The sequence below is a fragment of the Opisthocomus hoazin genome, chromosome 3, assembly GCF_030867145.1.
Source record: "Opisthocomus hoazin isolate bOpiHoa1 chromosome 3, bOpiHoa1.hap1, whole genome shotgun sequence".
Lineage (NCBI taxonomy): Eukaryota > Metazoa > Chordata > Aves > Opisthocomiformes > Opisthocomidae > Opisthocomus > Opisthocomus hoazin.
In genome coordinates, this window is record NC_134416.1 from 8922559 (window position 1) to 8934267 (window position 11709).

The 11709-nt window shown below is 41.3% G+C and overlaps 1 long non-coding RNA gene across 1 annotated transcript; it reads left to right on the forward strand.

The window, feature by feature from the left end:
- Positions 1-3430: 3430 nt before the first annotated feature.
- Positions 3431-10826, forward strand: LOC142360813 (uncharacterized). The gene is made up of 2 exons (XR_012763373.1): positions 3431-3614; positions 8824-10826. It is a non-coding gene; the product is annotated as an uncharacterized LOC142360813 (long non-coding RNA).
- Positions 10827-11709: the final 883 nt, after the last annotated feature.

An 11709-nucleotide genomic window follows, 5' to 3' on the forward strand; every position in this document is an offset into this window, starting at 1 on the left:
GGGATGACACCCCCCACCTGCAGTCCTCTCTGTGGTTTACCCTCTCTGCAGTGAGATGCTGGCTCCTGTTTCAGCTGGCTTCTGCCCCAGCACCTGGGCCCTCTGCAGCAGGGCTGTTACCCAGCCAGCTCTCCTCAGCCTGTGCTGATGCATGGGGTGGTTCTGCCCTGGGTGCAGAGCTTTGCTCTTTTCCTTCTTGAACCCAGTGCGGTTTCTTTTGGCCCCATGCTTGGGTTTATCCTGGTCTGTCTCTGTTGGTAGACGTGCTGCCATTCAGTGTGTCAGCCCCCTCTTCTTCTCTGCCGCCCTCCACTCTGCTATCACCTGGCAGTTTGCTGAGGGTGCAGTCTGCGTCGGGTTCCCAGTTGCCAAGGAGCGTGTCTGGAGCCTTGTGTTGGCCTCTGGGGTGCTCCCTTTCCAGCTCACAGCTGGACATTCAGCTGTTGTGTGCAGCCACGTGAGCCAGAGATCCAGCCGGTTTTCCAGCTCAGCTTCCCTCTGTTTGTTGAGCTCAGGCTTCCTCAGCCCCCAGGAGAGACTGCGTTGGGAGAGTGTCTCGAAAGCTGTCCTAAAGTCAAAGTATGTTACATGGGCTACTCGACTTTGATGAAAGTAGCCCCCCAGCTTTTCGCGTGAGGTTGGTTGGGTACATTCTGCCTTTGATAAATCTTTGTTAACCGACATGATTATCTTTCTCATCTTAAAAAATTAGTTCCAAATGGATGTGTTCCATGTGCCTTCCACAAGTTGGTGGAACTCAGTACTTCTTTTGATTGTCTCAGGCATGAGTATGGTGGGGTTTGTGCTTGTCAGGAACCTTCCGTGAATGTCATGACATTTTTTCTAGATGATACTAATAATTCCATGTAGAATAAACCAAAAAACTAATGCATTTGGTAGTTGGTAATTTTTAACAGTCAGTATGAAAATCAAAGACGACAATTTTTTTCTAAATCATAAAAATAATCTAAAACTTGCTTCTGTCTTCTCCAGAAAAAATTTGAGTACCTTCTCTTCTTATTGTAGTCCAGTAAGTAAATGTTAAATGTTATGTTGTTCCAAGTAAGGAAATATGACTCAAATTTGTCAGATATACTCCTGACATATTTACAGAGTAGGAAAGTCTATTTTAATTCTTGTTGTGTTACAAATAATTGAAGGAGGTGGCTTGATTCTAGAGGAAATGGTGTTTGAGAGAGAGGCTACGGAAGTAGTAGTTTTCTGAGTATGTTTGTCAGATCCTATGTAAGATTGACTTGAGAATATGGAGTAATGTTTTCAAAATGAACTGTTTTGCCAGTGCGTTATGTCTGTAAATCTTGAAAATTCTTTTCTGAAAAGAATCACAGAATCACAGAATGTTCGGGGTTGGAAGGGACCTCTGTGGGTCATCTAGTCCAACCCCCCTGCCGAAGCAGGGTCACCTACAGCAGGCTGCACAGGACCTCATCCAGGTGGGTCTTGAATATCTCCAGAGAAAGAGACTCCGCAACCTCCCTGGGCAGCCTGTTCCAGTGCTCTGTCACCCTCCGAGGGAAGAAGTTCTTCCTCATGTTCAGACAGAACTTCCTCTGCTTTAGTTTGTGCCCATTGCCCCTTGTCCTGTTGCTGGGCACCACTGAAAAGAGCTTGGCCCCATCCTCCTGACACCCACCCTTCAGATATTTGTAAGTATATATTAGGTCCCCTCTCAGCCTTCTCTTCTTCAGGCTGAACAAGCCCAGCTCCCTCAGCCTCTCCTCGTAGGAGAGATGTTCCAGTCCCCTCACCGTCCTCGTAGCCCTCCGCTGGACTCTCTCCAGTAGCTCTTCATCTTTCTTGAACTGGGGAGCCCAGAACTGGCCAGAGTACTCCAGATGGGGCCTCACCAGGGCAGTGTAGAGGGGAAGGAGAACCTCCCTCGACCTGCTGGCCACACTCCTCCTAATGCACCCCAGGATCCCATTGGCCTTCTTGGCAGCCAGGGCACACTGCTGGCTCATGGTTAACCTGTCGTCCATCAGAACACCCAGGTCCCTCTCCGCAGAGCTGCTCTCCAGCAGGTCCGCCCCAAGCCTGTACTGATAACTCGGTGAAATCTGAACTTTAAATGGAGATGATAATTCTGAGAGTAGTTGAAGGGAGTTTTGTATTTTTTTAAGTTGTATGGTTTTTGTTTTGTGTTTGTTAGTCCTGAAGAGGATGCCATGTCTGCATGCTGTTCTTGTGTAGACTGTTTCCTTTGTGGAAGCAGACTGTGTATGTGTACTTGAAAGAATGGGTCTCTTGGGTATTATTGCAAAGCAAATAATTTTTTTTTTTTAACATGTGCATAAGGACTAAAATACTTTGTAAAACCAGGTAAGTGCGTGACACTTGATGTTCATGACTTGCATGCTTGCTGGATTGAGCTTATTTGCTTTAAAGTAATTAAAAAGAATTCTGTATTCTCTGGGAGCAAGGTTAAGATTGATACTGGTGTATAAATCACTTCTGATACCCTTGGGGATTTAATTACAGTGGAAGAGTTGAGTTCACTTTATATAGCAGGGAAGATATGTTGTTGTGACACTGTACTTTCACTAAAGTCTACAGGCTGCACTAACAAGCTCCAGACTGCTTACCAAAATTAAGAGTGTGAGAATGCCAGAACTTGTCATATTTGCAACTATACTCATTTGCAGAGATTGGAATATATTCACATCGGATTACCCGTAAAATGGGAACATTTGTCTTGTGTTGCCTGTAGATCTCTTGGTGCCCTGGCACTTATCAGCTTCTCCAGCAATATAGTATTGTGGTGTAGACTGTACTGTTGGACTGCTGATGGTAACAGACTGTCCAAATGTGTCCTTGTTCAGCAAAGGTAGGCAGAGGGCCTTTGCCCTGTGAATGTCTCCTTGCAGTTCTCAGCTGGTTTCCATCACAGTGTTACAGGGAACTATTGTTGGCGGCTGATATCTCCAGAGAATTATAATTGCAAATGTGAGTGAAATGTCATTATGTGAAGGAGTGGGCTAAATGTGTCATTGATTCGGAGTCTGCTACACCAGGCTCAATTGATTTCCACTTGGGAAAAAAACCAAACAACCTAGCCTAACAAAGGAGGTATTTATATAGCTTTTTTGGTCGTGATCTTTTTAGGGAGGTTTCTCATTGATGCTTGGCCATATTTGAGTCAGTAGGCATGGAGGGCTTCAACATTTTGGGAAACTTGCTAGTGGAAGTAGTAAAGACTGAATTTTTTGGTTTTAGGTTGATTTATTTATGAGTAGAGCTCTTCTGAGACTACTGCAAAAAACATCTATTAAGTGTATTCTTTGTTTCTAGTTCTTGTAAAGTGTGAGGGTTTTTTGCCATTTTGCTTCTGTCTTCCACTTTCTTTAGTAAGAGGTGATCAGATCAATTATTGTGTATTCAGTAGTATGAATTTTTTTTGTATTTTCCAGATTGGAGGATCATCTGAATCTTATTCTTAAAGATGCCTTCGAAAAGAAAGAGCTCATTTTCTACTGAGAGCTTTGTCATCTTGGACCAGAGATGTTGGTTACCTTGAAAGAAGAAAAGGCGGCCTGTGGGCCCAAATTAGGAACTGAAAGACTTTTCAGGATAACATGGAGACATGTCATGTAGAGGTAGCTGTAAAAAAGTGTTTTGTTTTCATAGTTTCTAATTAAGTATCTCCAAGAATCTACCCCATATTGAACAGTCTGTTTCAGTGTGTCTCTTTACCAGGAATGAGGCAAAAATTCCTTTCCTGTAAGAGGGACTAAAAAAGAAGGGTGAATAGCTGAAACTATGAAATAAGAACTGTACTGTGGACAGCAATATTGAGTTGTATATTAAACTCATTGAGCTTCTATAATCAAAATATCTTGATAAATCTGAAGGAATACTTTTATGGGAGCACAAGGAAAGGGATCGAATCTTTGTGAAATCTGGCCTAATACTGTTAGACTGTTTATGTTTCTCCTAAGTTTGTAGTTCTAGTTGTTCAGGTTTCTCTTATGGTCAATGCACGGTGATGTAGCTATCCTGCTAGAAAATTTTAAAGTCTAAAAAAAGTGAAAATAGCAGTGCATGTTGCTATATATTATATAGCAGTATAAACAGCTGAACATCTGTGTTCTGAGGAAAAGAAATACAGGTAAGGGTGCTGATATTCTTTCTTCATTTTTATGTTCTTGATTGCAGGTTAACCTATTGGTTGCGATTTTTAGGAGGGTAATTCATTATGATAAGTTCCTAGTGTGGTAGATGGATTTGAGGTCTTTTTTTGTTCATTTTTAAAGCAAAATGATCTTGGATTGGCCACTTGCTGCTACCTGTGGTGACTGTGGAGATGACTGATTACTGCAGAACTCCCCTAGTTACCTGAAATAAAGACTTAATTTGGCTGAGTAACTTCTTGGGTGTGTTACTCCACCTAATGGAAAGCCAAGGTGGTATTCCATAAATAAACGTATGGTTTGCTCAGGCTGAGCTGTGTTGCTCAGCCCGAGGAATACAAAACTGGGATGGTGGGCTGGGGGGCGTCTAATTGCTGCCATCATTCTTAACCATAGGAAAAAAAATCATAATTTTAGTCTGCTAACTTTGTTCAGACTCAGATATGGGGCAGTTGGGCAGAGGGCCTTTTGAATCAGGATCAGAAATTTATTTAGGCTCCTGCCACCATTTTCTGCAGTTTGTCCTCCTTAGATCACTTTTAGTCAAATCAGAATATTATTTTACAAAGCAGATGTTAGGTGTTTGTATTTCTGAAATGATTAAGTATGGTATTTGCATCCAACCCGCACTTAATTTCAGTCTCAGCTACGTTAGTAACATTCTACTTTCATGCTTTCCCATACATTTTTAAAATAATAGACACTTTTTTCTCTTTCTTTACAGTTGGTAAAGTTAGATTCAGTCTCTCTCGTTGTTTTAGAATTCACAGCCCAATTTAAAATATCCTTCTACATCTTGTATCAAATCTGTTAGTTGTATTGTGTATGTATCAGTCATCAAAAGAAGCAGAAAATAGACAGGAAATGCAATGTTAAAACTACTTATGTACACTTTTTCATTGTAATTCGTCATGCGTTGTTAACTTCTAGTGCTAGAGTGAGCTCTCTGTGGGTGTTGGAAGCTCACCACAACATACAAACAGTATTCAAGGCAGTAACACACATCTGAGTCGCTGCATGACAGAAGTGCTGTTGGAGACGATGTGATTTGGATTGCATACGAGCTGCAAGCTACGGTTCTGAAAATGTAATGCTGTCCAGACACGCTGTTTGACCTAGGGGAAATAGCTTCATTTATTCTTTGTGATCCCAGAAAAAGTGGAATCAAAATGCTCGTTAACTATAAGGCTAGCTAAAAATGTATTGAAGTTATGAGAATTTAGTCACTTAATACTTCAGAGATGGATGAATTTCTTAGAGCATTTACTTTAGAAGTAAATTGTCTCATGAAAAGAAGTTATTCTCCCCTTCCTGACCTGCCTCCCACCACCAAAGAAGGAAAAAGAAAATAAAGGCTTCAATATAACATCTATTCTGGCTACTTAACTGTAATATCAGAGGAATGGGTTTGTATTTAAATAGTTTGGTGTAATTACATTACTAGAAGGTAAAAAGGGAAAGCATCTACTAAAAACAAATATTTGGATTTATGTTATTTTATTATCAAGATTTACAGTTCAGAGGAGTTTGTGGGGGAGCGAGAAAAGAGCTTATTGAGACCTTGCAGCAATTAGTCTTTAAGCAGACTATGCTGTAGTATACTGTAGTTTTTTAAAATCAAGATTTAACTACTAGAAAATGGGTGAATGGTGACTGTTGGCTTCCGTTGTGATGTTCTTCCTACTATTTTTTAAATTAGTATGCAGCTCAAGAATGTCTTTTATATTTAGGATTTAATGTTTAATTCTCAATTCTGTTCTGCTCAATATGCATGACTTCAAAACCAAAAAATCATAGCAGCAGTGAGCATCTGTCTCCCTGTGTCAGTTCTAGGCACGTTTTTGTTTGCATCAGGCATCCACTCAGAATCACAGAATCACAGAATAGTAGGGGTTGGAAGGGACCTCTGTGGGTCATCTAGTCCAACCGCCCTGCCGAAGCAGGGTCACCTACAGCAGGCTGCACAGGACCTTGTCCAGGCAGGTCTTGAATATCTCCAGAGAAGGAGACTCCACAACCTCCCTGGGCAGCCTGTTCCAGTGCTCTGTCACCCTCAGAGGGAAGAAGTTCTTCCTCATGTTCAGACGGAACTTCCTGTGCCTCAGTTTGTGCCCATTGCCCCTTGTCCTGTCACTGGGCACCACTGAAAAGAGCTTGGCCCCATCCTCCTGACATCCACCCTTCAGATATTTGTAGGCATTTATAAGGTCCCCTCACAGCCTTCTCTTCTTCAGGCTGAACAAGCCCAGTTCCCTCAACCTCTCCTCGTAGGGGAGATGCTCCAGTCCCCTCATCATCCTCGTAGCCCTCCGCTGGACTCTCTCCAGTAGCTCTTCATCTTTCTTGAACTGGGGAGCCCAGAACTGCACAGAGTACTCCAGATGAGGCCTCACCAGGGCAGTGTAGAGGGGAAGGAGAACCTCCCTCGTCCTGCTGGCCACACTCTTCTTGATGCACCCCAGGATCCCATTGGCTTTCTTGGCAGCCAGGGCACACTGCTGGCTCATGGTTAACCTGTCATCCACCAGGACACCCAGGTCCCTCTCCGCAGAGCTGCTCTCCAGCAGGTCCACCCCAAGCCTGTACTGGTGCATGAGGTTGTTCCTCCCCAGGTGCAGGACCCTGCATTTGCCTTTGTTGAACCTCATCAGGTTCCTCATCAGGCCGGATGAGTGGTCAGTGAGGTGGACTGAGAAATTTTTAACTCCTTTTGTACAAATATAATCACTTTGTAAGATGCTGTGTAAGTTTTTGTAGTGGACAGTGAGTTTGATAAAGCAGCCAGAGACTTCATTGTCATGTACGTTGGGTATTTTGTGGTGAATTTCATGTTAAAACAAAAGGAGGTTGGGGAGAGTCTGTTCTCTTTGGGCAGGTGACATTGTAGTAACCTTCATTACTCCCTAAGAAGTAAGTGTTAAAGGAAAGCAGTATAAGAAATGGTTCATTGCAACTTAATGCTCAGCAGCCTAATTAGTCAAATACCATGTGCCTACCTCTGCATGAAATAGCCTATTTCTTTCCAGTGCAAAATAGGAATTTTCAGTTTTGGAACAGCCTGAAGAGACCTTTGTTGTAAATGACCACTGGCTTTTTTAACTATTTATTCTCAAAAGTAGTGAAGCTCAGCATGGTTTCCATAGTGACTGCATGCAGCTTCCTCGTTAGTCTCGGCATACTGCTGTAATAACAAAACTCACTCACTACTAACGAGTTTTCATGTTTCAGGAGGAAACCTTTATTTGAAAACTGGGTGTGATTGGGTTTCAGTAACTGAGAAATCTTGACTATTGTAGGTTTTTCTTCACTCTTAAACTCCTTGTCATCATTTCTTTTTTTATAAGTTGCTGTGGAGGTCTAAAAAGAACCCCTCAGAACAAGCAACCATAAATTGCTGAGGTCTACGTGTTATCTGGTAGTAGAAAACTTTTTACTTGTGAAATTCTTTTCTTTCTGAAGGGATAACGACTGCTAAATGGAAATATATCAATCTGCTTTCAGCCCTGTTAGTAAAAGACATTCCACTATAAATTACAAATTTAAGGCATATAAGTATTATGAGACTATTATCAAACCAGAATTATATGGTTAAAAAAAAAAATCTGCTGTAGCAGTTTCAGACCATCCATGTTCATCGCAAAGATGGGGGAAACTTTGGCAGCAGCAGGAGCACCACCGGAGTCCTTTGATTTTGACTTTGGAATTACTGCTGTGCACGACAGTGTGGAATTGGAGGGTTAGGAGAATATGCAACACCTAACTTTGTGCAACGCACTTAAGTTACTTTCATGTAAATGAAATTATTTTTTCCTTAAGTATTATGCATTCTAAATATTAATTTTTAATGTTATAAAGATTCTTTCAACTTAGAGAAGATAGAATGTTGCAGAACATAATGCAGCCTTGTGGAAGTTCTGATAGTAATTTGTTGAAGATGGCAGGTAGAATGGTTCCCTCCTGAGGCTGGCATTGTTTTCCCTCCCGCGCTGCCCCTCCTCTTTAATGCTTACCCGAAGAGAAGTGGGTTTGGGCTTGGTTTTTTTGTTGTTGTTGTTTTAATTAGTCGGTTGCACTAGAGCTTTAAACTGATCAGGTATGATTCTGACACTGGAAGTAAGTGTTTTCAGAGTTTTGTCAAGTTCCTGTTCTGATATTTTCTTTATTATCAACATGGCTTGTTTTTGCTTGTCTTTAATTTTGCATATAGTTTTATTTAAAGATATAGATAACTATGAATGGATAGCTATCTGCAGAATTCATAGGATGTTCAAATTGGAAGTCCATTGATTTTTTTTTTTGGGGGGGGGGGAGCTCCAAGAAGGAGGGTACAGGGAAGTAAAGTCAAGGGAGCTTTAAAAAAATAGTAATCTGTTTTATTTATATATATTTTAAGTGTATAAATGAAATATATATTTATAAATGTATAAAATATAAGTAATAAAAGTATTTGGCCCTAAAGAGGTATTAAAATGCATATTAAAGATGGAGAATTTGTATTTGAATATGTTGCATTTAGAAACTTTGTTAATTTAAGTGGAGAATCTAGAACTGTATTTTTGTTAATGAATGTGAAAATAAGGTTTTTGTCAGATTTAGCTAAACAGTAATTGGTTGGAACATTATAGAAGCACATCTTAAATCTTTTTCTTTTTTTTTTATTTCCCCTCTGCGATAGGTGACTGGCTGCTTGGTGCTGTGAGGCAGTTGCAGTGATCTGTAGTAGTCTGTTGCTGTAAACATCCCCGACTGGAAGCTGTACCAGCTCTAGCTTTCAGTCAGATGTTTGCTGCACCTGGCTATTCCTGGACCACACCAGAAGGAAAAGCCATCTTAGATACACAGGTGCATCTACCTCTCTAACACTGTTTCTGTAGACACAGTTAAATTGCCCGCGAATGAATTAACCTGGTTGTTATTGATAACGTAAGTATGATTTCTTGAAATCTAGTCTGAGATGGAGACACAAGGCTGTTGCATATGTATAATTCAAAACAGAAATCTTCGCTGCTTTGTGGTACGAGCTACGGAATTAGCCTGCACTGGAATGTAACAGCAAGAGGTGGTTGATTTCTTGCACAGTTATCTGTGAACCAGACTTGCTGCATGAGTTGTCTGTTTTAGCAGCTTCTGTTATTTATGACTTAGGAGAAATTATTATAAATGCTGTCAGATACGTAGCAGGCATTTTATCTCATGTGCCTTGTTTTTTATTGTTTTTTCCTGAAATTCCATGCTCTGAGTCTCCTCTGAGTGGGTGGTGCTCTTATTGTTTGTAAGCTGGATATAACCCAAGGCCAAAATAAAGGTTAAAAAAGTACGACACAGGATGTATTTTTGCACTAACAATGCATAGTGTGTACACTGCTTCGTTGTGGTATGGTCAGCCTGGTTTGTGCTACCCCACGGCACTACAAAGGTTTATTTTTTAATGTAAATAACAGCTTTTGAAAGTACTTTTTCAGAATTAACTCCTTGCTGATTCAGTTCCAAAATGACTTAGAGCAGTCATGTCAACAGGAACAGCTATCTGCAAAAAAGCTTCAGTGCTTTCCACTTTTCTCGGCGTGGGATCTGCCCACGCTGTTTCCTGGATCTCGTCTGGCATTTCTTTTCTCCTTTGTTTTGCTGTAGTCTTCTATTTTTTAAAGGAATGGCCTATGCAAGTAGCTGCTACTGCTGTGAAGACAGAAAATATTCTTGCGCTACTTCAGCTCTCCGTTCTTCACCCTCCCAAAATGTTCTCTTTTCATTCCCTAACACTTAAAGACTTTATTCAATTGATTTGATAGTGTAGTAAACCTGGGTATGATTTGTTCAACTTTGCTGTAGTCATTCTGTAAAATAAGATTATGTCCAAAAATACAAATATTTAAATATTCTTCTCTTTTAATTTATCAGAATTAAAACTGTTAGGATTTCTTAGCCCTGGGAAAGCTAGACTAATACGCATCAGAAAGGTAATGGTTTTCAAGCGGTGGCTGACCAACCATGGGCCAGGGACAGCCATTCTTCTGCTGTGCCAGTCCCATGACTGTAGCTGTTTTTTGTTACCTGGGTGTTCTGTCTGGTGACATAGGAACACGTGTGGTCAGTACTGAATTTATTGACCTAACTCGTTGCTGGCACCTCTGTAAAGATTTGTTTTTGAAGGAACTTTTACACTTAATATAATCTCAGTTAAAATCACATTTTTTAAACATGTTTGGCTTGATAATTCATGTAGGTAGATTTATAAAAAGGTCTTTGAAGCGGAATCTACAGATTTTGCTTTCTTTAAAAAAAAGTGTTGGTAGTTTCCAAGCTTTCTTTGCTGTAAATATTTAGCATTTCCTATTTCTATATAATATTTGGGCTTAGAAGACAGGAAGTGTTCTCTGTTAACAAACTTCTCTGAATGATCAAAGTAAGCATGTTATCTCATAATTAATCTAGTAGAGGTTTTTGGTTAGTGCTGTCTTAGCCTTTCCACTTGCCAGGTAACAACAGTGCTTTTTTTTTATAAGCTTGGTTCATGTACAGTTGGTCAGTCCAGTCTTGTGAAGTTTACTCACGTGTATGTTTATATTGCACTAGTGTCTAATACATGTACTCAAACACAGCTGTCCTGTGTCTTCACATGAAAACAAACTGAAGTGGCTTGTAACTGCAGGAAATCAATAAATGAAAAAAAACACACTGCATTTTTGTTCGAGGTTTTTTTTGCCAAATGTTTGAAATGCAAGGATCTCCTTTTTTTTATACATGAAATAAAGTCCTGACCATCTTAATGTCTCAAACGTGGCTGTTTGCAGCTGAAGAAGGTGGGGTCTCTTAAAATGTTGTCCGAATGTGTATTCACACCGTGATTCCAGGTGAGCGCACAGTACTGGGATTGCTGGGAAGGGATGGTGGGAGCTTGGTGTGCTAGCTGGGCAGCTCTGCCGGTGGGGAGGAGTTGGAGGAACTGCTGCAGAATTGGGCACAGCACAGGGCCATGACTGGGACAAGGAGTTTCGGGAATGGAAGGGGCAGGTTTGACAAGTCAAGTGGTTGACGAGCAAGTTGCCCTGTCCTGTTAATGTGAGGCCTGTGATTATTGCTTGTGGTATAAGGAGTCATGGAGGAGTTTCTGATGTTTTGCAGTGCACGAATTTCAAAGTGGAGGAAAATACCTGGATGAAAACCAGGTTGGTGGTCCAGAGGCCTGCAGTGAAGTTGTGGATGCACACACAGCCGGTGATTTCGGGTGGCTGTCACGTGCTGTACATGCAGGTGCGAGGCACAGTTACCGTTGGGAGATGGAAGCTAGGGAGGACTACGAAGGTCCTCGCTTGCTGAGCAGGTGGAGTGCCTGCGAAGGCTGGTGTTTGGGGTCTGGATTAGTTGTCTGTGGTTTTCCTCTGGGCGGTTTTTATGACCGCTTTTAAAAGCAATACATCAAAAACCTTGGTGACTTCAGACTGGCCTCCATGAAGCGCTGTCTTCCCTTGCTGTGAACTCGCAGCTGCATTCAGCAGAAATGCTTGAGCTCATGGTTGTCCTCATACAAAGAACAAGGGTTAAACATTTGCAGGGCTTCCCT